The sequence below is a fragment of the Mustela nigripes genome, chromosome 13 (assembly GCF_022355385.1).
Source record: "Mustela nigripes isolate SB6536 chromosome 13, MUSNIG.SB6536, whole genome shotgun sequence".
In the NCBI taxonomy this organism is placed as follows: Eukaryota; Metazoa; Chordata; class Mammalia; order Carnivora; family Mustelidae; genus Mustela; species Mustela nigripes.
In genome coordinates, this window is record NC_081569.1 from 3,456,041 (window position 1) to 3,483,945 (window position 27,905).

Consider the following 27,905-nt stretch of genomic DNA (forward strand, 5'->3'; position numbering starts at 1 on the left):
AGATGTGAAACATCCTGGTTTCTATCAGAAGCCCCCCCCCCCCCCCCAGCTGTGACAGCCATAAACACCTCCACGTGAAGCCAGATGTCCCCCGTGGGGGCAAAAGTGCCTCTGGTGGAGAAACAACAGAAATCTTACAAATGATTCCAAATATTTTATAACGGCTACACTTTATAGCCAACCTGTTCTCTCCCAAGTCAAGGGCTTTGTTATTAAAAAAAAAAAAAAAAAAAGCTGGATGAGGTATGATCCCACTGTTCGGGGGGTCCCTCCGGCCTCTGTCCATCTCCGCGTATTTGCAAATTACAATGCCTCATTGATCCCCCTTTCAGAGGTCCCATTATCCATTCATATTTTGACGCTAAGAGATGTTTGCTCCAGGCACGTCCACTGTGTCTAATGGTCTCGGTAATTTAAAAGCTTCCTGCCAAGGCAGGAGGCATTTCCCACTATTGACTGTGGTCTTCTGGAAAAAGCATGCTGCCTGTGCATGATGTGCCTGGGTCTCCCGCCCCATGCCGGAGCTTCAGGTGTCCGCTTGTCTGCACACACAGCAGAGGAATGTCAAGAGGCTGCATTCATTTGCTCGTGATTCTAGTCCCATGGAGATGCTGACTGGACAGTTGGTCCTGATGCTGACTGGGGAAGTGGACCTCCAGGTGGAGAATAACGGGGGAGATTATTGTCCACTCTCTGCCCCCGCCGTGCTCGTCTGAATGGGTTTTCTTCTTTAAATCACTGGGACACTCCTTAACTGCAGACAGGTTTTACGGTTCAAGTGTTCTCTGGAAACCTACATTGCATTTTGCTCTTGGGAAACCATTTTTTTTTCTTCTCTTAGAATAATTGTGTAAGATGGGCGTGCTTCGTGTGGCGGACATTTGTGCCCTCAGTGTTGCTCAGGGAGGAAAAAGGGCTATAGGCTCAGCAGCCCATGTGCCCGGGATCCTAAGCCACTTTCAGCAAAGACCTGCTCTCCAAGTCAGCTGCTTCTCCTTCCGTTTTTTCTACTAAAACTCTGTGTGACATGCTCTGTATGAAACCGGACCTCTGAGCGTTCCGTGGTTCTCTCTCTGGAGCACTGTTCGACTCCTGGGCCCTCTCCTCTATCCTGCCTGCAAACAGATTGCCGAGAACAGGAAATGCAATGAGACACAGGCCCTAAGGCAGTACGTGTGTCGGGCAACATACCTCAGTTCTGTGTTTCGAGGGTTCACTTGCTCGAGGTGGCTTGTATTTGGAGGGTCCTGAGTTATTATTATGATCATCTGTCCTCGGAATCCTAAGGCCCCATTTCGTGTCTTCAGCTGGGAGGTAACACTGTTCACCAACCTAATGAACACTGTCTTATGGCCAGAAGACTGTCACTCTGCAGGCCCAGGGGACAGGCCTGGGTGGGGACGCCCCCTCCCTCGTGGCCCATGGTGAGGCCCGTCCTTCCCTCGTGCCAGCTTCCCGGGGGCATTAACGGCGTGCGACTGCCATCCAGCGTGCGACAGGTTCCGTCGGAGATTCTCCTGCATCTCCTCGGTTCTTTTCCTCCAGCGGCGTCTTTTTCTCCCCGCCCTCGCTGCAGAAACCCAGCAGGAGTTAGTTCAAACCCGAAAGAAATCCAGCGGTGATGTGAAGCCCGGGGTCTTCTCTGCGAGCATGGCGGCCCTCCTCCGGCCCTTGACATGCGGCTTGGGGGCTCCCTCTCTCTGGGAAAGGGTCTCTGAGGAGCACAGCGCAGCTGCGTGTGGCTCTTTTGTTCTGTGGGTTCAAGGTCGCCTCTCTGGTGGAGAATGTGCCGATGGTTCCCTGTCACCCATTCTCTCCTTTTGGTGACAGGATTTCCTGAGTATTGACCGAACACTAGACCGCAGGGTTGGAGACAGGATTAGAAGGTCGTATCCAGGAGGGACCCACTCCCCGCCCCCCCGCACCCATCCGTCCACTGCTTCAGTTCAGACCAGTGGCGTCTCCCCACCTTGCGCCACCCCCTGGGCCAAAGGCACCAGTTTTTGGCACTCGCATCAACCAGAACCGGGCCCGCAGGCGTGGAGGAGGGGGTCTGGAGTATGTTTTAGGAGCAGAGCTACGGGACTTTCTAGGGACATGGATGGAGCTGATGGAGAAAGGAAGGACTCAAGACCTGTCATGTCCTACGAGATCCTCAAGACCAACATCCTTGTCTTTTTTTTTTTTTTTCCCTAGAAAGAGAGAGCAAACGGGGTCGGGGGGAGGAGATGGAGCAGAGGGAGAGAGAGAATCTTAAGCAGGCTCCATGCTAAATGCAGAGCCCAAAGCGGGGCTCGATCCCACAACCTGGAGATCATGACCTGAGCAGAAATCAAGTGTCAGTTGCCTAACCGACTAGGCCACCCAGGTGCCCCTCTGATGTCCTTATCGTGAGGCATACAAGGGTCGAGCTTTAGTTCCTGATTGTTTTACAAGCTGCATTTCTCACCTCTTCTTTTTCCCGCCTTCCAGACTCCCTCCCCAACGCCACGCTGTAGCCGTAACAGACAACGTGCCGTCCCCTGGGCTCCCCACGTTCTCTCCAGAGCCGCACCCCATCCTTTATCTGACTAACACCGACACCTCATAGCCACCGGAAGCTGCCTCTTTAGGGGAGATGAGACTGGCTGGGGCTTCCTCTTGTGTCCTCTGTAGCACCCCCTACTGACCCTGCTGTCACCAGCACCTTGCATTGCTATGTCCTTGCAGATTTCCATGTCCCCCACTAGATTATAGGCTCCTCGGGAGCCAGATGGAGGCGTCTTGGTCATTGTCACACTCCCCAGACCTAGCACCGGGCAGTAAACCCTTGACATGCAGTCAAAGCTCAATACACATTGAATATATGCATAAATAATATGATGGATGAAGCTTAGAGGGGCGCCAGGGTGGCTCAGTCGGTTAGGTGTCAGCCTTCAGGTCGTGATTTCAGGGTCCTTGGGAGGTTCACGTCAGGCTCCCTGATCCATGGAGAGCCGGCTTCTCCATCTGCCCATCCCCCAACTCGTGCTCTCTGTCTCTCAAATAAATAAATAAAATCTATTATTTTTAAAAAAAGGAAAGCTCAGAGCGACTGGCCAACTTTCTCAAGGTCACTGGACAGTAAGTGGCGAGCTAAGATTCCGGTCCATTAAGCAAAGGATAGAGTCTTTCTCTTTCCTCACTCTGCCTCCCAGAAGTGAAAATGATGATAACAAGGAGCCTGTTTGCGGGGGAGGGAGAGAAATTCTAGGAAGGCGGCTCCATCCGTCTCTCCCTTCCCAGAAGTGACACCAAGGCCGGCATGGCCCTTCCTCAGCCACATGCGGCAGCCTCAAGCTGGAGCCGAGGGAAGAAGGGGCTGGGTCAGGCAGAGTCTCCGATACCTCAGCTTCCGGGGCCCCTTCCTAGAGAATCCGTGCCCCCCCCCCCCCCCCCCCCCCCCCCGCCTCTCATCCCAGCCCATGGGCGCAGGCTTTGTGGAGCACTTCTGAAAGAAAACAGTCCTGGAGAATTGCTGGGAAATACTAGCTTATTTTTATCCTTTTGTGGACATACACCTGTCAATGAGATTTTTAGAAAATGAATACGTTCCGGCACATGGCGTATATGTCCTCAGTCCTTAGATACGCTGCATCCTATTGGTGGCTGAATGTGAACGTGTTCTTCCTCTAGATGTTTTAAAAGCTGAGACCGTCTGGCCTCAGAGTTTTCAAGGGGATGCTCTCCTTCCAAGCGGATTCATGAAAAGTTAGCACAGGACTTTTGGGTCATTGCTGCTGTTAAAAGCTGCGAGCGGTGTTGTCTCTCTCCTGCGAAAAATGTGGGTTTTTATTTTAAAATCAGATCCTGAGGTTCATTTAAATTACGGCAAGTGTATGTTCCAAATCCACTCGCTCCCTCTGACCTGCAGGAACACATCTGCTCCGCGTTCGGCACCCCGCCCCCCACCGACTTCTGATGGTGGCATAGGCCTGATTCCTTTGATTAAAGAGAAGGGTTTGTTGGGGTGTCATGTACCATATATCAAAGGAGATCAGGCACCCGTCTGCGAGTCAGATGACCAAAGGAGCGATCGGGACGGGGCGGGCTAAGCAGACGTCGGGCCGCGTCTGCTCAGGGAAATGAGTCATGATTTGGAAAGGTGTGCGTTAGCGGTGGTTTTGGTAACCATCACACACAAGTCCCAGGGTCTGCAGCGCTCAGAGAAGCACGGTGATTTCCCGAGTATCCTCTTCTCCCTCGCACAGGCTTCCAGCCGCACTGTACAACCGGCATGGCAGGGGCGATTCCACAACATGTGGCAATAATTTCCCGAACTGAGATGTGCCCAGCTGTGCTGTGGATGGGTCTAGATTAGGAAAGCACCTTTCCTTTAATCAAAGCATGATGAAAAGTGTTCGTTTCTGAATAGCAAGGCTGCCCAAGAATATTGTTTCATTTTTATTGGAATCAAAATGTACATTATTTTCTGTATTTTTTTTAAACTCCTAGAGTAATTGGCTTCCACGCTGGACCAGTTTTTGTGTCTTCAGTGTGGGCTGTCCACCCGGGGTTTTAGGGATGGGAACAGAAATGGGTCTCGTCCTGTGGAGCTACTTCCCAGACCACAAGGCTCTTACTATGGGAAGCGTGGGGTCGAGCCCAGGAACACCGGTTTCCTGCGATACCCAGAATGCAGGATCTCAGGCCCCCCCCAGACCTACTGAACCAGAACCCACCTTGTAACATCGTGATTCCAGCAAGTCAGACGCCACATTCTTTTCTTTTCACAGCCTGATCATTTTTAAGAGAGAAAATTACATCAAGTGGCAAAAAGCTGCTAGTCCCTCGACACAAAGACACAAAACAGATTGCCTGTTTCCTTCCTTGGTTCCTTTTTTGAATGTGGATTTTTTTTCCAGCTCTCTTGATGTGTGATTAGCAAATAAAAATCATCTATATTTGCCTGTATCCAAGGACCGGACTGCATACCTTGAACTTACACGTCACCTCAGTTGTAGGTCAGGAAAGCTGGGGGATAGTCTATCTATTTAGATTTCCTCAAAGTATGTTTCTCTTCTTGTTTCATAGGGTGGCGGGGTGATGGATATCGGGAAGGGTCTGTGCTATGGTGAGCGCTGGGAATTGTGTCAGACTGATGTTTCACAGACCTGTACCCCTGAAGCAAATAATACATTATATGTTAATAAAATTAAAATAAAAATAATTATTGAGCATCTACTATATGGAGGGAAAAAAAAACTTAAGTCCCACCAAATGGCAAAAGCAAAGTCTATTTATTCAGATCTTGATATAGGAAGGGAGTCAGCCACCGTCCCCTGCATGTGGGCAGAGACTCCAAGCAGACAGAGCTGGGAGCCAGCTTGATGGTGGAAAAGGAGAGGCTTCAGATGCGCCCAGATCGGTGGCTTTGGTTGGGGGTGGGGCGGAGGAGTCTGTAGGTGGCCCGGCCAGAAGCAGGGCATCCAGTGTGGTTGGTTAGGAGTCACACTTGGCTTTCTCTGATTGATCCTAAGTTGGAAACCAAGACAAGAACTAGGGAGGCTCTTCGTTATTAATGAAGTCCCGGCCAGTCGGGGCCGACTGTTCCAGAAGCCATCGCCTTGTTGCCTGGGCTGCTGCTGGAGACAGCAAGATGCCTGCTGCACGGCTGGCTTAGAGGCCGGCTTCCTGGACTGACGAGTGTAGTAACACGGGTGGTTTTCTGGGCAGGCTGCTGCCGGCTGTGAGGCGAAGGCTGCTCGTGTATTTGGTCTCGTCCGTGTCCACATGTGTGTTCAGTCTCTCAGGTATATGCCAGGCGCTTGGTGCTGGGATGCGAAGTCACGAGAAAGTGGTGTCCGCACTCAGGGAGTTTGCGGTCTAGTGGTTACCGTGGTTATTAATTTTTAAAAGTTCTTTTAATGCAATAAGACATGAAAAAGAAATGAGGAGTCAAGATTGGAATAGAAGTTTACCCACATCATTAATTTCATGTGGCCTCATTGTAGTCTTCGGTGTTAGCATATGGGGTAAGGCAGACTTTCAGGCCAGTGGATTGAAAGTGGGAGCTAGAAGGAGCTGGTTTGTATTTATTTATTTATTTATTTATTTATTTATTTATTTTGCTGAAATTATCATCATTAGACTATAATGGAGACCTCCTGCTTAGGTGGCACCCTCCAGGCCAGGAGAGACCTGACCCTCAGGAGCAGTCACAGTCTCTGAACATACACAGTCCAGTGCACCCTGACCTGGCTCTGGGGGAGGGTCTCCGCCCCGTACACAGCCACGAGCAAGGCAGGCCACAAGCAGGACAACTGGAATGAGGAACCCACAAAGATCACCCCAAAGCAAACATCTTAAAGATCCTCTCCACCCTCTTTTGGGGACTCGGTATGCCTCTCTTTGGCACGGGTGCTGGTGAAAGACCCAGCCCCAAGAGTTGCCTTCTCGAGGCAGAGCCCCGATGAGAGCATGGAAGGAAGAAAGACAGTTAACTCGTTTTTCTACTGAGTCTGAACGATCAGGATCTCACCTCCTCCTCTGCTCAGAAGAGAGAAGGACCATCTCTTAAAGGGTGAGCTGGCTTTGGGCTATGTGGACTCAGTGGAGCTGGGAGGGGGGTCCTGAAGGGCCCGTGAGAGCCGACCCACTGCTGCATGAGCGCCCTCAGCAGTGAGGTCTTTTCCATCCATGGGATGGAATGCTGGGTGACAGCTCGCCGGGGGTGCCAAGGATGCTAGAGAGAGTGTGGGAGACCGCGTGCTAATGTGCTCTACACCCACCCCTTCCCCACCCCCTGCTGTGTAGCAGCACGAGACATGAATGCTCCAAGAGTGACCTGTCTTTGATCTACGTCAACCAGGACAATCACAAATCCTTTGTCACTGTGATTGCCTGAACCAGTCAGCCCTCGGCATTCCCCAGGGCGCTTGTGACCCAATGTAGTGCTCTGGGCTATAAGGTGAGACGCTTCTGAAAGACAAAAGTGCTTACTCAGCTTTTGAGAGCACTTGAGGAAAGGAAACCCTCTGATCTTCCAGAGGGCATGGTGTGCGCGTGTGAAGCCAGGAGCCGCCGCAACCATTTTGCCATCACGAGGGAGACCAGGTTTAGGATGAAGCTTCCAGAGAGAATAAAGTCGGAGCATAAAGACAGCAAAAAAAAACCCGTTCTTAATTTCCTCACCAAAGTGCTGGATCATACCAGGCCTGAGGCCCACCCAACTACTTCTGGCCTTCAGTTTATAAAAGCCAATGCATCCCTTCATTCTTTGAGCTACTTTCAGTTGGGGCTTCTGTGTTTCAACCTTGAACAGAACTTATGCAAAGGGGATCCCTTTCCTGGAAGACAACCAGGCCGAGTTGATTTCTGAGGATGTTTCAGACTTCCAAACATTTCACAGACAAGATAAACATCCTCATCAAGGACTACCGCTGAGCAAACAAATTACATATTTAACTCTAAATTCAAGAAGCGAAAAGACATACCTAGGCTCGAGGGGCTTAGGAGTACTTCCTCCTCAAATACCGCAGAAGGGACTGAGTAGGGTCTGGGCATCAGAGGGAAAGAGGGAGCATCTTGGCTAAGGCCTGTGATATTCAATACTTAACAATATGCTTTATTTGCCTAGGATCTGACGCTGTCGTGACAACGCCCTATTTGCTTATGAATTTGGTTTTGGTTGGCAGGAACTTCTCAGACACATCAGCGTCCTGGCCATAGATGACGACGATTAAGACCTCAGAAGGCCCAGGGTCCCCTCTTCCCTAAATCTCTTAAGATGACTCCCCACTTCTATAAGCAGCTCCCCCCGTGTGTGCTTTGTACACCAGGGTCCATGTCGGGGCCCTGCAACAGACGGGAAAAATGTAAGCTCTGGGGTCTAAGATAACTTTTTGAAATAAATAAAGATGAGCAAAGACACGATCGTCCACAGAGCTATTTCCCCTTAGTCGTGGTTCCGTTATCTTCTCTGGCCAAGAGGATGCACCGACGCCAGAACCAGGGTATGGACCGAAGCGGGTCCTGTTAGGTTTCCAGAAACACGGGGTCATGTTTCCTCCGGAGCATGAACAGGAGAGAGGGGTTGCTGTTTCTCTTACAAAGAAGAGTGTATGGCCTGTGGGAGTCCTGGGGTTATCAGAAGGCCTCCGCGGTCATGGGAGGGAAGCTGTCGAGACGGCTTCGTAAACTGTACTTCTCAAAGGTACTGGCAAGAGGGGTGCTGGCCCTCTCCGGCGGGAGAGGGGCCCCAAGCTGAGGACAGGGGTGGGCACCACTATGAGACCTTCGCTGTGAGCCCTCAGTTTTGGCGGGGAGGGGCACGGGGTGGAGGAGATGCTCTGGACCCCGGGACAGAGGTGGCACGCGGGACTGGCAGGCTTCCCTGGATGCCGCTGCCTGCTCCACCCACCCCGTGACCTCCAACCACACATGCCCTCCTGACAGTCCCCAGAGGTAGCTCTTCTCTCACGGAGCCCAGGATGCTGGGCGTTAGGACGTTTCTGGCGAGTTAGTGACAGGCTGCCCCTGGCACCCTAGGCAGAGGCCAGGCTCTCTCCTCCTTAATGTGCATTTTCAGCCCAACCTTAGCCTCTCCGCTTATCACCCTCCCCTGCTCCCCAGGGGCCACTGTCTGCAATGTAATGGCTTAGCACGATGCCTAACATCCTTCTAAGGTCTCCAAAATGCCAGCCGTTATGGCTACCCTGTGTCTGGCCTTGCCACAGCTGTGCCAACACAAAGCCTTTAAAGATCACCCAGAACCCATTTCCGCATGGATGGGTTTTCCTTGTCAGTCACCTTCAGCCCCCCAACCCCCCTTCCATGGGCAGTAACTCACTAAAATGCAGACAGACAAAGGGGCCCAAGGCTTCAGTACTCTCCCTACCCTCAGGCCAACAATCCGATCTCTGCCCCGTGACTCTGGTGAAGGAGAACTTGCCTCATACCCCCGGCTGCACCTCCTGAGCCTGGCATCCCACGCTGATTCCCTTCCCCTAGAGCTCTGCTCGGGAGGTCACATCCCGTTCTCTTCCCCGGGCAGCTGCTGGGCCCAGAAGAGTGGTGGCCTCCAGTACCAGCCCCTCTCGCCGCGACAGGACCACATGGCCTGTAACAGATGTGAGCCAGGACGAGCGGCAAGGGCCAGGGTCTTGGTCTCCTCCGCTTCAGTCCCCGGAGTGACTCTGGGACGCCTTCGGGTAACCAACCAGGCGGGGAGGACGCACCGCGGGGCACGGAGACTGCATCCCGAGCCCCAAAGCGTTTGGACTCTTTGCCACAGGTGACAGCGCCCACGTGTCTGTGTTCACATTGGGCTGCCGAGGCCCGAGGGTGAGCCACCGCCGTGAATCAGGGGAAGACTTCCCGCAGGCGGTGATGGGTGCTGTTGCTTGTCCCCGCATAGGCCCGTGGAAAATACTTCAGACATGGTGCTGGCGCTCAGAAGCGTGGTCTCCACGTCTCCCCTTCAGACCTACCCCCGTACCTCCCCGGCGGGGCCGCGGAGGAAGCGAGTGGGCATCGATCTTGGGTTCTAAGAGGCTTCCACCTGCCTTTCGTTAGAGAAGCTGGTTTAGGACCACAAAGCCTTAAACAGAGAAAATATTCTCAATATGTGGCCGACAGGTGGGTTGGGGAGGGGAGGGCTGTTGAGAAAATACTTCTTTTTTTTCTTCCTCTCCCCAATATGGAACCAATTGATAAATGTAAGAGACGTGAGACCGATGGACAGAGATACAACCCATCAGCTTTAGTATTAACAAGCTGATTGGAAAATGTGTCTTTAGACTCCTCGGAGAAGGCTTGCCAACACTGGCTATAAACGTGCCCCCGATGTTGGCCCCGGACAGATGTTGGGGGCAGCCGAGGCGGGGAAGGGTCAGGTCAGCCATTGATGTACACTCACCCAGGACAGCAGCCTGGCCCCCGGCGAGAGGAGGGGAAGCAACAGACTTTTGACAGATCAGTTCCTCCGTCTGTGAACCGGCGTGTGTCAGCTTCTTTTTTTTTTTTTTTTAAGATTTTATTTATTTATTTGACAGAGAGAGAGATCACAAATAGGCAGAGAGACAGACAGAGAGAGAGATGAGGAGAAGCAGGCTCCCTGCTGAGCAGAGAGCCCCATGCGGGACTTGATCCCAGGCCCCAGAGATCATGACCTGAGCCAAAGGTAGAGGCTTAACCCACTGAGCCACCCAGGCACCCCTGTCAGCTTCTTTTTAATCTGATAACTTAGAGCCCCTCTGACACCACCCCGTGCTCACGTGAAGAGAGGAAGGACTCGGATGAGAGACAAGGGGTGTCCCTCTTGATGTTAATGTCGGCTCTGGAAAACACGAGAAGAAGGGAACGGGTGGCCTTGCCCAGACACGGGTGTAAGCCAAGTTTGCTTTGCAAGCTCCTCCCCACTAGAGAATCATAACGACTGTTCTGCAAAGGGTTGTTAACATTTTGAAAGTCAGGAGAGGCTATGGACGAACGAGGCCATTGGGCATCTTCTAGGGGAGCAACAAGTCACAGGACCTAGGAGCTGTAGTCACCAGTGGTGCTCCCCGATGGGCAGCTGGGCTCTTCTTTGTGTACTTTGCCGGTCAAGTCATCACTGGTGACCGCGGCTCAGGGCGGCTGTGGGCTGAGCCTGGGCGGCCGTCCTGGAGAGGTCCTGTGTGTGTGCCTGCCTGAAGACCTCTCCCAGCATGTCACTAAGTGTGCCGAAAACACGGGGACACTTGCCTCCAGTGCCCAGATCCTGCCTGTCCCTGCGTTTGGCTCACGTTACTCCTTGGCTCACGTTTGGCTCAGCGGTCTCCAGTCTTTGGCTCACTGGTCACTTTCTCAGAAAGGCTCTGCCCTTACATGCTCACCCCCACTGCTCATGTCTTTCCTGTCCATGCCCGTAGCTCTTCAGTCCTTTCCTCTGGGACATCTACTGGCGTGTGGTCTTGTGCTTGTTGGTATGATTCTTTGGTCCATGTCTGTTGGTCCCAATAGACCATCAGCTTCAGGAGGACAGAGACTCTGTCTGCACCGTGGGCAGCACATAGAAGGGGCTCGAATGCGGGAGCCTTGACTAAATGAAAACGCAGATGATTTTCCTGCCACACCAGAGGACAAGGACTGAGACCGAGGGAACCCCCACTCCCCGTCTGCTGAAGCGCAGGAATAGGAACTTGAATTCTCAAGGTCCTACCAGGAGTCGAATCCTACTTTCCAGCCATTGTTTGTAGCGTGACCTTCAGCCCATTACATAACCTGGCTTCCGGTTTCTTTTCCTGTTATCTGGGGACAGTAAGAGGACCCACTTGACTACCTTGTTGTGAGGACCAATGCACGCGTAGCCTGGGTCAGAGTAAGGGCTCGGCAGACGCTGGTGATCACTGCCCCCCGGGGAGGGAAGCTCGGTGGATAGAAGTTGAGAAAGACCCAACCGAAGTGACATTGATTCTTTAGCTGTAGGGGAAGGTCACCTGCTGGCGAGGGTGGAGGAGGAAGGATGTGGGGTTTGAAGGGGCCGCTCTAGGGCTGGGAAGGGATTGGGGGGATTGTCCTGACTGCAAGGCAAGGCTGGAGCCAAGACTGCAGAGCGGCCCCGACCCGCAGAAGTGAGCAATTCCCCACGCGGCTCCCGGCTGCAGAGCAGGGAGACGGGAATGCGGATCCAAGCAGGACTGAGGTTTTGTAGGGCGGAAATCTCAGAGTTGAAAGCAGCGCAGAGGCAGGGTATCAGCACGGGACAGGACCTGGAACCTACTGCGTGTGAGATCAAGGTGGACGGTTCAAACCAGAACGTAAACGCTTACTCGACAAACAGTGGGGGGGGGGGAGCTTGGGTCACACTTTGGGGGAAAAGGTAAAGTTAGATTTTTGTCTAATGTCACATGTCCAAATAAATTGTAAATAAGTGGAGTGGGAAGTAGAAGGCAGTGAGGTAAGAAGGAAGAAAACCAAATAAACTTCAAGGGACAATTGATGAGACCTCGGTGAGTAGAAGACTGTTCCCAGCCCAGCGACCGAGTCAGAAGCCATCAACAAGACAAATAATGTAAAAGCCGTAGAAGCCAAAATGTTTTATGAAAATTAATTCTCCACGTTCACACAGGGGAAAGGGTTTGCAATATCATTTGCAATATCAGCAAAACAAAGGAGTGTGTTTTCAGTATATGCGGTGTGCTTTCCAACCCACGAGTGAGGAAGCTGCTGAGAAAAACCAGAGGATGTGTGTGTAGGCATTTATGGAAGAGGAAATGCAAAAGGCTAACAAGCATATGAAAAATCAAAGTATTAATCAAAACAATCACGTGTTAAATTTCTGGAAAAAAGAGTGCTCTACCAATAAGGTTGGGGGAGTTAAGAATGTTGGGAAAATTGGCCAAACTTTTGGGGAAAAAAAAGTGAATTAGATCCTCAGTTTAACTCAGACATCAGTATACATACGAGAAGAATTAAAGATTGAAATGTAGGTGAGAAAATTATAAATAAGAAGATATAGAAAATTGTTTGGGGGGATGCCTGGGTGGCTCAGTGGGTTAAGCATCTGCCTTCAGCTCAGGTCATGATCCCAGGGTGCTGGGATCAAGTCCCACATCGGGCTCCCCGGTCAACAAGGAGTCTGCTTCTCCCTCTCCCTCTGCCTGCTGCTCCCCCTGCTCGTGCTCTCTCTTTCTCTCTCTGGAAAATAAATAAAATCTTTTTTAAAAAATTCTTGTTTTATATTCTTGATAGGGACAAAACTTTTCTTGCTGTAACACCAATTGGGCCACCACAGTTTGGACCACATGAATATTTAAAATTTGTATAAGGCCAAACACACACTCAAGCTCAAAGTTAAAAGACAAGCAGGAATGAAGGCTTCATAACAGAACAAGCACGGGCCTAATAATATTATATAAAGAGTTCCTAGAAGTCAGAGAGGAAAAGCCGAGCACATCAAATAGTAGAAAATGCTTGGGGCGCCTGGGTAGCTCAGTGGGTTAAGCGGCTGCCTGTGGCTCAGGTCATGATCCCAGAGTCCTGGGTTCGAGTCCCACATCGGGCTCCTTGCTGGGTAGGGAGGCTCTTCTCCCTCTGCCTCTGCCTACCAGTCTCCCTGCCTGTGCTTGTGCTCTCACTCTCTCCCTTTCTCTAACAAATAAATAAATAAAATCTTAAAAAAAAAATAGTAGAAAATGCTCAATGTCTGGGACATCATAAGCATTCAGGAATAAAACAAATTTTGCAAACGGGCAATGTACACAAGGAGAACTGAAAACAGTGTAAAGATGCCTTGAATACCCTTGCTAAAAATCAAAGTAAGGGTCATCTAAACGGATAATGATCCCTTTCTTCTTCCAAGTTGACAAAGATTTTATTTTTTTATTATTTTTGTTAAATATCTTATTTATTTGACAGATCACAAGTAGGCAGAGAGGCAGGCAGGGGGAAGGGGGGAAAGCAGACTCCCCACCGAGCAGAGACCCAGACGTGGGGCTCCATCCCAGGACCCCGAGATCATGACCTGAACCGAAGGCAATCGCCCACCCCACTGAGCCACCCAGGTGCCCCTGACAAAGATTTTAAAAGACGGATAATATCCAGTTCTGGTGAGACTGTGGAGCAACACGCATTCCCCTCCTTTGTAGGTGGGCAGGTAAATGGAGACGACCTTTCTAGAAGACAACTTGCCACCATGTATCAAAGCGTTACAAACGTGGTGCCCACGTGACCAGCAAGTGTCTTCCTCGGAATTCGTCCTAAGAAACTCGTTTTGCGTGTGTGTATGGATTTGTTTCTCGGGCTGGTCATCAGCGCTTTATTTCACGTCTAACCGCTGTAAAAGAACATTTATTGACGTGTGCAGTGATCCATGGTATACTTGTGAGTGGATACAGTCAATTACAAAGCCGCGTGTGGAACGGAGAATGCAGAGACTAGCTACCCGTCAGCATCCGCTAACGAGTGATTTTTGTTGGCCTTTCCGTGGTTTCTCCGGATTGTCCACATTTTCTAAAGAAACAAATACCGAGTCGTAATCAGAAGACACGCAGTAAGTGGTACTTTATTGGGGGGAATAATGAGAAATAATGAAGAGTACGTTCTGTGTTTCTGGGTTCCTGTCCTCTCGGATGTCTCCAGCTGGCGGATGCAAATGCGGACACATCTTCAAAACTTCTTTTGGTGTCGGTGTCTCTGGACCTGTCTTGAGCTGCTCCGTCTTCCTGGCTGCCTCGAAACCTGGCTAGGTTATTTCTGGGGAGAGGAAGGGAGGCAGGGGGAGTGCAGATGCTCACCACCCTGAGCCCCGTCCTCCGCTTGCTGCCCTGAAGCCACTTGAGGGCGCCCGTGACTTGTGGCTCCGTGGCCAAAGGGACCTGTTCGGACAGGACACTGCGTCCTGGATCTCCAAACAGGGAGCCTGAGCGAGCCCCACGGTGCCTGGTGTCTTCACTTACCGAGCCGTTTCAGAGTGAAGAGAGGTCCCCCTTTCCTGTTCTGGTCGCATCTGGATAGTTGGGGTCCCCTTGTCCCCCACCCCCCCTACACGCAAACACCTTCTCCACTTCTGCCTTCAGCTCTTCTTTTAGGGAACCTCACGAAGTCCTGCCCTGGGCCCCTCCACCACCCTGTCGCTTCTGAGCAGACCCCTCCTGCCGCCTGGGGCTAAAAGTGAAAAGCCACAGCCCCAGGGAAAGGCGGCCGGGGAGCCCCTCAGAGGTTTCGTGTTGGAAAGGCCATGAGTGCACCCCAGGAACCTCTGCTGGCCTCCCATCCCAGCAGGGAGGGGTTTGTGTCCCCATCGCCTAACAATGCACCTTGTCACTTGGGTCTCTGTTTCCCCAGAGATCTGGGTTCCACACCACCTGCCCTGCCCGGCACTGGGAGGCTGAAGGCGTGATGGGAGGCAGAGGGTCGGCGGCGCAGGAAGGCGGGCCAGGCCGGTGCACAGAACACCAGCCACGCAACCGGCCTGCCCACTTGGCCTTGCTTTCTGCCACGGATGGCGGAACCTGCCCGGTGTCTGGCGGTGACGAGGCCTGGAGGCCAGGACCCAGCGCTGCCTGGCAACGAATCCCCAAGCTCTTTGGTGAGTCCGGGAGCCCACGAATAGGCGGGGGGGCGGGACCATCTCCACTCAGTGTTTAAGGGACAGGAAATTCCGACTGGCGGGATGACCTCATGCTGACAGGGCTGGGGAGCGTCTGCCCTGGGCTTAGTCTGGGAGAGGCACAGTGGCCTGTCCCAGGATGCACAGAGGCCACGGCCTGTGGGTTCCTCCCAGGGGATTCAGGCTGCTCCTTTAGCGTCCTGGAGGCTTACCCTTCTGCAGAGCCCAGAGCTGGGATCAGGCATGCAGGCCACTGCCCATCCAAACCCTGCTTGCACCCACTCCTATGAGGGTTCCTGGGTCCATCCCTGGTGCCTAAGACAACCTAGACCCCATACCTCCACATGGCTGCAAAACCAGCTCCCTCCCCCAGAGCCTAGGTTCAGAGCATCTGCACGCACCTGGCCCCAGGACAGGGTTGCAAACAGGTCCTGCAGGGGTTGGAGGCGGAAGGCAAAAGGGGTGGCCTGGCAGCAGCAAGATCAGGCCCCAGACTGCTGGGGGGAGCACCGAGGCCTGCTGGGTGACATCTAGGCGACGCTGGGCCCATGTCAGTAGCGGCAGCTCACTCCCAGCCCTGCCCTGGAAGTAGTGATCAGGACATGCCCAGCATGGGAACGTCGCTTCCGCAACAGGGAGGCTGAGGAGCGGGCGGACCTCGGCAGGGACTCCTGGGCCAGAGCCAAGGGCGGGGCTGCATGCTCCAGGCAGAGGTGGCTCAGCCTGAGACCCGCCCTCCGTAGCGGAGCCCAGGGCTGTGGGCCATGGGATCAGCCTCACCGAGGCTGGGGACTCCTGAGAGAGGCCACAGTGTCTGAGCTCAGCTGCCCCTGCCCAGCTCTTCCTGCAGGCCACAGGTCGTGGATAGGAGGGTGACCTCAGTGCTCAAAGGCAGAGACCTGCTGCAGCAGGCATCTCCGTCTCCCCCTGCCCTTTGCCCCCAGTGTGGGGTACATAGCCCTGGGTGCCCTGGATGGTTTGGCCCAGAGTGACAAGCTTCGGGGGTCATATACCCTGGGTGGACTTGTATCCTTTGTCCGTGATCTCTCCTGAGGCGCGGTCTGGTTGAAGACGGACAGATGCATTCGTGGAATGACTGTAGGGGCTGCCTCTGGTCCAGGTCTCGGGGGGTCCTGCAAGCAGCCTCCTGTCTCACCCGGTCCTAAGGGCAAAGTCCCAACCCCAGCGTGGGGCAGGGGGAGCATGAGGGAGCTCTGGACCCTGAGGCGTTCGGGCCCTCTAGAGGGGCAGGGGAAGGGGAGGGTGCTCTGGCTCGCTCATGGAAGAGCTCGGGGGAGGACTTATATTCACAGAGAAGTGGGAGATGGAACCTCGTCTCACACCTGACAGGAAGCCCCGTGCAGGTGACGCTCAGCAGAGAGGGTGGTGACATTCACGCCTTTGGGTTTTGTCTGTTTCAAACTCTCTTTTATTTCTGGTTCTTCAGCTCCTTGGCCTTAGTGACGAACATTGGAGATAAAACTCTCAGGAGAGGGCGCCTGGGTGGCTCAGTGGGTTAAGCCGCTGCCTTAGGCTCCGGTCATGATCTCAGGGTCCTGGGATCGAGTCCCGCATCGGGCTCTCTGCTCAGCAGGGAGCCTGCTTCCTTCTCTCTCTCTCTGCCTGCCTCTCAGTGTACTTGTAATTTCTCTCTGTCAAATAAATAAATAAAATCTTAAAAAAAAAAAAAAAACTCTCAGGAGATACAGTTTGACAACAGACACTGTAAGTGTCCCAGCACTGAGGGAAAAACAGGGACCCAGGGGTGGGCGAGTGGGGGTGGAAACCTAGGCACATTGCCTGGGAAAGCCTGTGTACCCCCTGGAGTGTCAGCTTCCCAGGGGAGGGTGGGGATTCGTATTTGCTTTTTTTGTTTCTGGCAACTATGATAATGCCCAGCACGTAGCAGACAGCCTGCGCACACTTGGTGAATGAATGATGCAGGTGGGGGGGTGATCCCTAAGCCTGCCAGCGCGCACCCCATAGCCAAGCAACCCTTTTTGCTGGGAACCGGTCCTGAGTCACCCCGCCCTCTGCCGGTGTCACCCTCCTCATCCCCTCGCTCATGACTCCAACTCTGCCGCTGGCGACCGCACCACGGGAGTGGCAGGTGTTGGGGAGGACACTGTGAATCAGACAGGATCTCTGCCCTCGGGGCACTCCCAGTCCAGGGCGGGAAGCCGACCAGAAGAGAGACAGATCTCATCAGTGGGTTGATTGTCTGGGGAGAGGATGTGTGCGCGTGCGCCGGGAAGGCACAAGTGACAGGGGTGGGGTGAGCCCCAGGAGAGTTCGCCCGGTCCTGGGGAGCAGCACTTTCCGAGTCCCGGGCAGATCAGGGCTTGAATCCCGGCCCCACCCTGGAGGAACGTGGGGCAAGTTAACTTACCCTGTGCTTCCGTTTCTCGTCTGCCAAGTGGACCTGAACCCTTCCCCAGCTTTGTGCGAGGATAGAATTGGGACAGTTCCTGTGAAATGCTCAGCCCGGTGCCAAATACATATTTGCTAGTGATGGTCTTACTGCTGCTAAGGTTTTAAAAAGAGGAGACCTTTGAACCGAGGCTTAGGAGAGGACAAGGAAAGAAAGAGTAGCTCTAGGTGAGTCTTGAGAGAAGTTCTGGGCACTAAGCATGTCCGTCCGGGAGAGTAAAGCTGGGAGAACACGTTCATGACCTCTGCTTGCCCAGGGAGGAAGTAGGAAAGACTTGATGAGAAGAGTAGGGGCTTGATGGGCCATGGGAGATGTTTGGAATAGCCACCTTGGGGGCAGGTGTAAGAACTGAAGGGTTCTATCAAGAACCTGGTTATAGGGGCGCCTGGGTGGCTCAGTTGGTTAAGCAGCTGCCTTCGGCTCAGGTCATGATCCCAGCGTCCTGGGATCGAGTCCCACATCGGGCTCCTTGCTCCGCAGGGAGCCTGCTTCTCCCTCTGACTCTGCCTTCCACTCTGTCTGCCTGTGCTCGCTCTCACTCACTCTCTCTCTGACAAATAAATAAATAAAATCTTTTAAAAAATAAATAAATAAATAAAGAACCTGGTTATAGGGCTGAACATCTGGGATCTTGAGGGCCCAATCAGCACCATTCCGGCAGGAGTGAGTACCAAGGAGGCAAATGATCAGGCTGGACTAGGACCGGTGCTGGTCAGGAGGCGTAGAGAAGAGGACAGGACTAAGAGACAGCGAACTCCTGAGCGTGTTGTTCAAGAGGGTGACCCATGATTCCAGGACCTGGCACAAAGCCTGTCGTGTGGACATTGCCCCATAAATGGTCACTGAATTCGTGCGTGAAGGAAGGGATACATGAAATGAACCTGTGTTCTAGCTTGGTGAAGAAGACACTCGAAGGCAGATCCAAGGGTCTGGTCATGGCCTCTTCAACCCATGTGCTCAGCCTGTTGACTACTGGTAAAAGGACGCGGGTGGGCCCGTCACCTCAGGGCAAGCTCTGTGGTTGGCAATCCTGTTCTCTTATCTTTGGGTCAGCGTGACATCGGAGCTCTGGACCATAGCTCTTCTCAGTCCATAGCTTTCTGTCTCTGCCCCTCTCCTTCCACCTTGAGCCACTGGTGTCAGAATACAATATCCGGAGCTATGGCAGCCCTTTTGCAACGCCAGGAGATGAGCAGTGGACACAAGGCCAGTGTGCTGCGGATGATAGGGTATAAAAACAGAGCCTGGGTCTTTGATGGCAAGGCGGAGCTGCTGCCCTGGTGACCAGTAAACGCCATCTTGGATTAAGCCATCTGTGGTTTACTGTTCCATGCAGCTAAATGCCTCCTAAGTGGGCACAGTGGGCAGGGCCACTGTGTGCACAGTTCATGCTGTGATCTAGTGGGAGCACCCCAGGAGTTGGGCAATGTGGCCTCGTACCAGCAGGAGAAGGGGCTGGAGATCGTGAGGACTTGGAAAGTGGGTTGATAGGACCTGAGCCAAACACCTGAAGCTCTTGCCTTCCCAGGGGACTTTCCCCACCTCCACTCCTGTGCTTTTTCCTCCACTGACCACCTGCAGGTTCCACAGCTCAGCCAGCAGGAACACGAGCCAATCTCCTCCACCGCCCCTCCCTCCAGCCCCCTTGGCCCAGAACTTGCAGTCCTGTCTGGCCATTCTCTTGGAGTCTCCATCATCACCTGGCTTGCGGGGGGGGTACTTCATTCCCCTCTTGCACATGGAAAAGGGAAGGTACAGCCCAAGCATACCCAACCCTTGAAGGCCAGAAACCTTCTCGTGGCTTTTTCCATTGGGAGTGAGAGAGAGGGCAGCTCTCTGGGAACGGGATTGGTCCTCCCGGCAAGCCTTGCTGATAGTGGCTGCTCTCACTGCAAGACCCCGGACCCCAGACTGAGTGGCTTACTGTAATTCCAAGGCAACAGGAGAATCCCTCTCTCATCCTGCTACTTCCTGGTGAGTCATCCCCTCCTCTTGCGTAGGCCCACAGGGGCTGCATGGTCAGCCTCCTCTTTCTGCCTTGCAAGAACCTTGGGAACCTTGCAAGTTGGAGGTGCAGCTATACTGTATTTTCTGAGTCTTTTAAGTCCTTTTGGCCAAATTTCCTTTTGGCCACATATATATATGTATGTTTGGGGGTCCCTTGGGTATTTTAGAAAATTGAAGCCCTATTGGTCAATTTAGCCCAACTTTGGAACTATTGCTGACTCGTGTGTGTGTGTGTGTGTGTGTGTGTGTGTGTGTGTGTGTGTAATGGAAAAGTACTTTGCGATTGTCTTCGTTCCTGAGAGGTAAGGTCTCCGGGGAGCCTAGAGCAGCCCAGATGGGTAATGTAGTTCCAATTGGAACAATTGAAATCCCAGCCCCAGAACGATTTTCCTAAGAGCACCCAGACCTCACTTGCTCCTTTCCTGCAGCATCTAGAAAAACCACACCACGGGCTGGCCCACCATTACGTCATCAGGACCCAATACAGTGAAGGGCACCCAGCGGGTCCTTGACAATTATTTAAGGAACGTATGACTATTGGTACCAAGTTAATTTATCAGGGTCAGAACTGGTGGTTAAATTTCGTGAAGATTCTTTGTTTTCTCCAGAGAGTTTGTGAATAATAGCTAGTAGTGTGTAGACTGTGCATGCTTTGACAGAAATGGGTAAAGATCCGTTATTCAGCTCCATATAAAGAACCGTAAACAAGTCAGGTTAAGGCAGGAGCTGAAAAGGATCTTAAGGACAGTGAAGTTGACTGTCAGTGGTGACCTGAGGTGGGCGATTTGGGGACACAGGCAAGAGGAGATCAAATCACGGAGGTGTGAGGGGGTAAATGAGAGAACCCAAACGGGGAGAAACCAGGATAAGCAGTTCTTCAGACAAGCTTCATCGTGAAGAGAGCAGGATTTCTCAGCGCATTTTTCTGCTACGCACCCTCCCCTCCCTTCTCCTTCCTGGTACCTGAAAGAACAGAAATAAAATCAGCTTATCCAAGGGCACCCTGAAAAACAACAGGTGTTGGCAAGGATGTGGAGGAAAAGGAACCCTCGAGCAGTGTTGGTGGGAACGCACACTGGTGCCGCTGTTGTGGAAGGCAGTATGGAAGGTCCTCAAGAAGTCACAAGTAGAACTACCCTAGGACCCAGGTATAAATACTCTAGAATACCCAAAGAACACGGAACCACTAATTGGAAGAGATACACGCCCTCCTGATGTTTAGGGCAGTGTTATCTACAATAGCCAAATTGCGGAAGCAGCCCAAGTGTCCATCAAATGATGAACAGCTAAAGAAGAAAGGCTGTGTGTATCCACAATGGAATATTACTTGGCCTTAAAAAAGAATGAAATTTTGCCATTTGTAACCACATGCGTAGATCTAGAGAGTATAAAGCTTCTGTGTCAGCCACAGAAAGGCAAATACTATATGATTTCACGCATCCGTGGAATTTAAGAAACAAACTTGGAAAGGAAAAAAACACAGGTAAACCAAGAAACAGACCTAACTCTAGAGAACAAAGTGCTGTCGTCAGGGGGAGGTGAATAGAGAGTGGGTGAAACAGGTGATGGGAATTAAAGGGGACACTGACATGATGAGCAGTGAGTCAAAGAGTTGTTGAGTCACCATCTTTGTACATGTGAAAGTAAAACAACTCTGTATGTTATTTCTACTGGAATTTTTTTTAAATGCACCTTGAAAAAGCATTGTGGGCCAACCTCTTCAACCCCAAGGATCACCCAACAGAGGGAAGACACAGCATCAAAACACCATACTTTGTATTAAACCCCAAGTCTTCTGAAAGCCTTCTGTTGCCCATCTCCTAACAACCCCACTGACCATTGGCTCTGAAACACAAGGCAAGTGGCACTTGGCCTCTTGGGCCACAGGTGCCTTGAAACTCCGGTGATAGTAACAGAGAAGAAAAAACTTGAAATATTACATATGCTTGAGGAGGATTCCTAGAGCAACTGAAGCCTACGGTGGGGTGTCGTGAATCTTGGATATAAAGCCACCGTGTCGGGGGCTGGATGGTCAGCTAGGATCCATGACCCCAGAACAACTCGAGGAAGAGGGTGTCTTTGAGTGCCGCTTCTGGGGACATCTTCCCACACCTTGTCTGGGAGACTCCTAAGGAACGCCTTCACTGCTTGACAAAAAGACCGGGAAATCTCCATCAAATTCATGAACTTACTCTGCTTTCCACTTTAAAATCCCGGGGGATCCCAGAAGTTAAGGAATTCTGTCCCCGTAGGCACAGGTGTGCCATGGCTCATCCCTCCTCTGCCTCACCTCCTTGGCAAGGCGAGTGGGGGTGATGGAGGGTTCCCTCCCCGCCACCCCCAGCAGCCAGGGTACCAAATGCTCTGAATGGTGTCTGGTCTTCGGGCCGGAGGGAAGCCCCCTGGCCAGCCAGGGTGCCGGCAGTCTGCGCCGTGGTCCTGGGCCAAAGGATGCCCGCCGGGGGAGGGTCCACACCTCCCCAGACCAGACGCACTGGCACGCCGTCCCCTCCTCCGAAGAAGGGGGGTGGACACTCAAAGCCACACCTTCCCGGGATTTGTGTCAGGCTGTGGACCCTGCAGCTCTGCTTTGATTCCGGAACAAACCAGACTAAGGGTGGCCCAGGAGGTCAGTGTGGACATGAAGATTTCTGCTCCCCGCCCTCCCACTTGTTTCTCTTCTGTCCTCTCTTCAAGCTGAATCTTCCTTGTGGCCCGATCAGTGGCTTCGCGTCTGGCCGGGAAAGCCGCCTGTAGCATCTCCCGTGAGAAACAGGTTTCTGAAAATCCCTCCCTGGCTGGACACTACTATGGAAGGGGCACCAAGACACACACGGCGAAAGGGAGATGTATCCCACTGGGTAGGTTGGGTTTAATAGCTCCAACCCTGAAATCATGGAATTATTACCGAAACATGCAACATAGTGACAGGTGGGCTTACGCAGTCATCTCTCCTAAGTCTTCCTGTCTGAATCCCTCCCGGAACGTCCCTGCTCCGAGCCCCCCGGCTCCGGGGCTATGACTCCACCCATCCTTGCGCCGGGAGGTGAGGTGGCCGGAGAAGGGACGAGGCGGGCGGGGAAGCCTGGACAGAGCAGCAAGGCTTTGCCCCGAGCGACGGCAGACACCACACCTCAATTAGAGGGACCAGTCTGGAATGTGAAAAGGTCAGGAGCGTTGGGGGAGACGTGGTCCTGTCATTCTGGAATGTAGGCAGCGGGAGCAGGGGCAGGCCGGCACCGTCCCGAGGCCTCTGAGTCAGACGCGGCGAGGCTGGAATCCCAGCGTGGCCGCCGGCGGGAGGAGGGATGCTGCGGGAGCGCGGAGGGAGGTCCCCACCTCGGGCATCCCTGTGGGTCCTGCACACGAGGCACCCGGCCCAGGAACACGTGTCGTGATGGGACCACACTGGGTCACAATTCCCTTGGGTCAGGAGAGCAGAGGCCACACACTCAGACCAAACGTAGTTTTAACCGTGGCTTTTTAAGGAACAGTTTCTTCAAAAAAAGGAAATCCTGGCCACCGTCACATTTTGAACAACCCAGAAGAGCCCAGAGACGGGAGGCCTGTGAGGGAAGCTCTCTCGTCAGCGCAGGTGTTAAAAGCCCACGTAGAGGCGCCTGGGGGGCTCCGTCGGCGGAGCATCTGCCTTCGGCTCAGGTCATGATCCTGGGTTCCTGGGATCGAGCCCTGGGCTCTCTGCTCAGTGGGGAGCCTGCTTCACCCTCAGCCTCTGCCACTCCCCCTGCTCGTGCTCTCTCTCTCTCTCTCTCAAATAAATAAATAAAATCTTTAAAAAAAAAAAAAAAAGAAAGCCCATGTACCCCAGATGGAAGGGGGTCCCCTCCCCAGGAAAACACCAAATAGCCTTCCCCTCTGCTTCTTACCACTCCCCGTCTTCGAAGCCGACTCAGCCCCCCTGCTGCCCCCCTCGTCTTGTTCAGTGATGCTTCCTGCACTCCTGCCAACTAGACGCCACAGCTCTTAGTTCCTCCGCACCCCCCTGCGACCCGCCCACCCCCCTTCCACTGAGGCTGTCCTTGCCAGGGTCCCAGAAGGACCCTCTAAATGCTGCAGGGGACAGCACCCCCCTACACACAGTTCTTACCTTCCATGACCCAGCGGCACCTCCGTTCCATTGGGAAAGCGTTTTTTTATATCCCTGCTCTGTTCCGGGCCCCCCCAAATACAAGGGTGACGGTTCCCCCAGCTAACCGCTTCCTCTTGGGTCTCCTGGTTTTCCACAATAGTTTTCTTCCTTCCTCCTATGCTGTCTGCTGGCTCGTCTTCCCCGGTCGCTGTTGAAATGGGGTTCCCTCTCGACGACCTTCTCGTGGCAGCTGGCCAGCTCCATCCCGGAGGGTGAATATCACGTCCAGCCCAGACCTCGCTCCCCAGCTACTGACCCTCATCTTCTGCCTCCAGCCGACACGGCCACATGTCCAAAGCATGCCTGTCTCCCATGACCTGGGAAGCCCCCACTTTGAAGCTGCCCGTCAGGCTGCCCCCTGCCTCTCCGTCCTTTCTGTCCCTCCTTATCAGCTTCCTCCTGCCCAGGGCTCTCACCTCCCAGCCTCACCGCCTGGAACATGCTTCTTCCTTTCAAAGCTGGCTCCCATCGCTCCGCACCGCTGGCCCTCAGATCACCGGGCTGCGTTGTTAGAAACGCAGACTTCTTGGGACCCGCCGTGGACATCCTGCATCGGAATCTTGGGGGGTGGGGGGGCCGCTGGAATTGTACATTTTTACAAAGCTCCCGGGTGATAAGGACGCCTTCTCAAGTTAAGAAGGAACAGAATAACGAGAAGCTGTATTCTAGACGTGTTACAGGCAAGAGTTGGCAGAATCTCGTGACTGTGTGGGTAGGGGATGTTGAAGGAGAGCGAAGAAAGAAAACCTTCCCGATGGAATGTGGAGCTGGGACAGTGCATCCCCCGGAACCAACGGCAGGAGCCCGGAACCAACGGCAGGAGCCCCGAACTGATTTTCGCGGCTGAGCTAATCAATTCAGTTGTTACACCTTCAGTTTGACGCAGTCTGGAGCCCCTAGTGGGAAATGAGTAAAAACATTGCTGAGGTGTTTTCTGAAATTCATTCTTTGTTCAAATTCAGAACGACCTTTTATTCTTTGCCCTCTACTAATGTTGAAACCCGAGTTGTCAAACCCTTATGCCTTATGAAGGCACAAGACGGATGATCTTAACGACTGAGCCACCCAGCTGCCCCAAGACCCATGATCGTGAAGTCGGTGGGTCTGGGGCCGTGTCGAGGAACAGAGCGGGTCGTATCTGGAGTCGAAGCACAATCTGAAAAGGACTCTGCTTAATTGGACCTCAAACTGATCAGCACATCCCCTTCTCCAACCATTTTCTGAAACAATTATCCTAATTTATGTTTCTGAATTGCCAAGGGAATAGTTATCCCTGAACTCCCACTTGCCAAAAAATATTTAAGCCTCCTTGGAGAGGCTTTTCAGAGGAGCCTCTTACTGGCACCGTGGTTTATTTGTAATAACCTTCAAACCCCAAAATACACCTTATCAATAAATTCTGTCTCTACAGAATCGCTGCTGCCATCCCTGAGCTGTAAGCCTCAGTCTTCATAAGAGAAAATGCGTGTCCTAATTGTTCATTCTGTAAAGTTAATCCGTGGAGATCTGAACCTTGGAAGGACAGCCCAGCCTCAACATGGTACAGCGGTACAGAAAACCGTAACCGGGTCCAAGTTTCACAGTTGCTAACGAGAATGGAAGGAAAACAAACGCTAACTGAACGCTGATGATGAGAGATAACTCTGTTGGACCTGAGAAGCGTTTTCTGTTAACATATGTGTGTTTCAGGACCCTGTGCTTTTATAGATATGAAAGTATTTAAATTTGCTGTCACATTCCTTCCTAGCCTTAAATCAGCAAAGCCCAGGCTTCTGCCATGACTAGAACCAAATGTTGCTTTCCAAAGACAGGAGCTGCGGGATCAGGGAAGTGTCAGGCAATTCATCAGGAGGAAGGAGGGCAAGATACCAAGCCCCTAAGGCTTTAGGGCTTATTAGATACTTAACCCTTTCCATAAAGCAGAGAAGCTTTTTTTGGTTTTTCTCTTTTAATGAAGAAAACATTTCTGAATTCATGCTTTCTTCTCTGGGTAGACAGCGTTTAGAGTCCTAAGTTGGAATTTACCAACTAGAGACAGATCTTCAGAGCTAATTGCTACTGTAGCAACTTCCTTCACAGGAGGGTGTCCAGGGTAGGGAACCCTGAGACCAGGTCCATGGCAGAGCCAGGAGCACACGTCCCCTGGCCCCGAGGTCTCTCCTCCATGAGGCCACCATGTGCAGCCTTCCTCTTCCGTGCCTGCCTTCCCACGAAACAAACACCGTGCTCCTCCCTCACGCGATTTCTAATGGGGATACCATCGTCATCAACTTGATAGCTCGCACCCAAATCCTGAAATAAAATATGGAGGGTATCTCTGGCATTGTGCTCCATCTAAAATTAGGTTTTTAAGTTAAAGCAAGGATCTCACTAATGAACAGTGTTGAAAATTTCAGTCGCCTGTATGGGTGTGGGTAGATGATGTCACTACAGAGGTCAGCTTCAATTCAGTAAAGATACAGGAAGGACTTTGTATGCACAGGCCCCTCTGGAAGACGGGGGAGGGAGACAGAGGAGAGACATGGAACCAGCCTTCAAAGAATTTACCGCCTTGCAAGAAGTCAGCCGGCCAGCCAAAATACTTAACTGCAGCGGGTTAAGGACATCTAGGATAGAGGGGGTGACGTGCTGGAGCAGGCTGGCAGGAGCCCATGTCTTGCTAGCAAGCATGCATCCCAGCTCTGCCTTTATCATTGTCACGCTGATAGCATGAAACTGACCAAAGCTGAGAAAGAAAGAAAGAAAGAAAGAAAGAAATTGACCAAAGAAAGAAAGAAGGAAAAAAAGAATGAAAGAAAGAAAGAAATTGACCAAAGCTATAAAAGCGGGTTCTAGAGAGTCGATCGTTAAACACTTAGCAGTGCAACACAGGATGGCAAATACCACAGAAGAGATGTGTTTTGAGGGATGAATAGGAGTTCGGTGGAGGGAGGATCAGGGGGAAGAAAAGTCGTCTAGCCAGGAGGAATACCTATATCGGGGCAATTGTATGTTTAGGAAAACCAAGTGCACCCATGGTTCGCAAACCCTAAGGTGTGTCAGCATCACCTGAAGAGCTTGTGGCTGGGCTCTGCCCTTGGACTTTCTGATTTAATACGTCAGGGGTAAGGCCCACGGAAGGGTGTTTCCAGCAAGTTCTCAGGTGATGCTAATGCTGCTGGTCGGGAACAGAGGTAGATGCAGAACACCCCGTGCTCGCCAGAAACTCTGATTTTTCTCCAGCTCCCCAGCTTTCAGAGTGTGGTCGGGGGCCCAATGGCATCAGCATCCTCTGGGAGCTTGTTCTAAAAGCACGGGAACCACGGGCCCCCAGACCTAATCTGCAGCTTAACAAGATCCTTGGGTGATTCGCATGCGTGGAAGTTTGATAAGCATTGGTCTGCACAGCCCACGGGCTCTCAGGCCCGACCCTGCATGAGAGTTACCCAGAGGAGGTCTTCCAACATGCTTATGCCCAGGCCCCATCTCCAGAGACTTGGATCTAACTGATTTAGGTGACCCTGGGCCTGAGTGTCATTTAAAAGATGCACAGTGGTCCTGACGTGCAGCCGTGGCTGTGGACCTGGGCCCCAGCCACAACCTTCAGGTGGGAGAAGGGCTCCTTGGCAGGGCAGCCTGGCCAATCGGCCACAGCAGGGCTGTGAAGTCATCACTGGGGGTGAGTAGAGCTGGGAAAGGGACGGCGTTCCCTGCTCCCCCAAGACCTGCCTCCTTCCCACTCCTCTCTCCCTCCTGCTCGCCTGGGACACCCCCCACCCCCGTTCAGTGTTCACTTTCTCTTTCTCCCTAACTCCATGGTCTATATTAGCTAAGGTAATAAAGACCCCCCAGGAGCGTGTTATTTCCATATGCAAAGTACTCTAACATGAAAGGTAGAACGTGTAAGGCCTTTCTGTTTCTCTAATAAGGTACCTGGTCCTGATCTGTCATCTAAATGGGCAGGTAAATTGGAGGGGTGGGATTTTTCTCTCTGTAACTCAAAACCAGTACCAGCTGGTGACGGGGAGCCTTTGTGTTTGCAAACAGCCCTCCGCCGGCCCCCTCCCCTGCGACCCCTTAGAACTTGACCCTGAACAGAAAAGTGAGTTGCTCACTCTATGCAGGGGACATGTCTATGCGGCACGTGTTCTGAGAACACACTTAGCATGTACGCATTAGATTACGTAGCCTTCTGGGACAGTTTGGCCGGTCCAAACGGCTTTGCCAACTAATAAAAGCCATTAGCACTGAACTTCAAAAGCATTAGGCTAAGTGAAAGAAGCCAG

The 27,905-nt window shown here is 52.5% G+C and overlaps 1 long non-coding RNA gene across 1 annotated transcript in view; it reads left to right on the forward strand.

Annotated features, from left to right (window-relative positions):
* LOC131998994 (uncharacterized) overlaps positions 1-27,905 on the forward strand; it is a 76,481-nt gene that overhangs the window by 38,196 nt on the left and 10,380 nt on the right. The window contains exon 3 of the long non-coding RNA XR_009398972.1: positions 14,788-15,031. This is a non-coding gene — a long non-coding RNA (uncharacterized LOC131998994). The remainder of the gene's footprint in view (positions 1-14,787; positions 15,032-27,905) is intronic.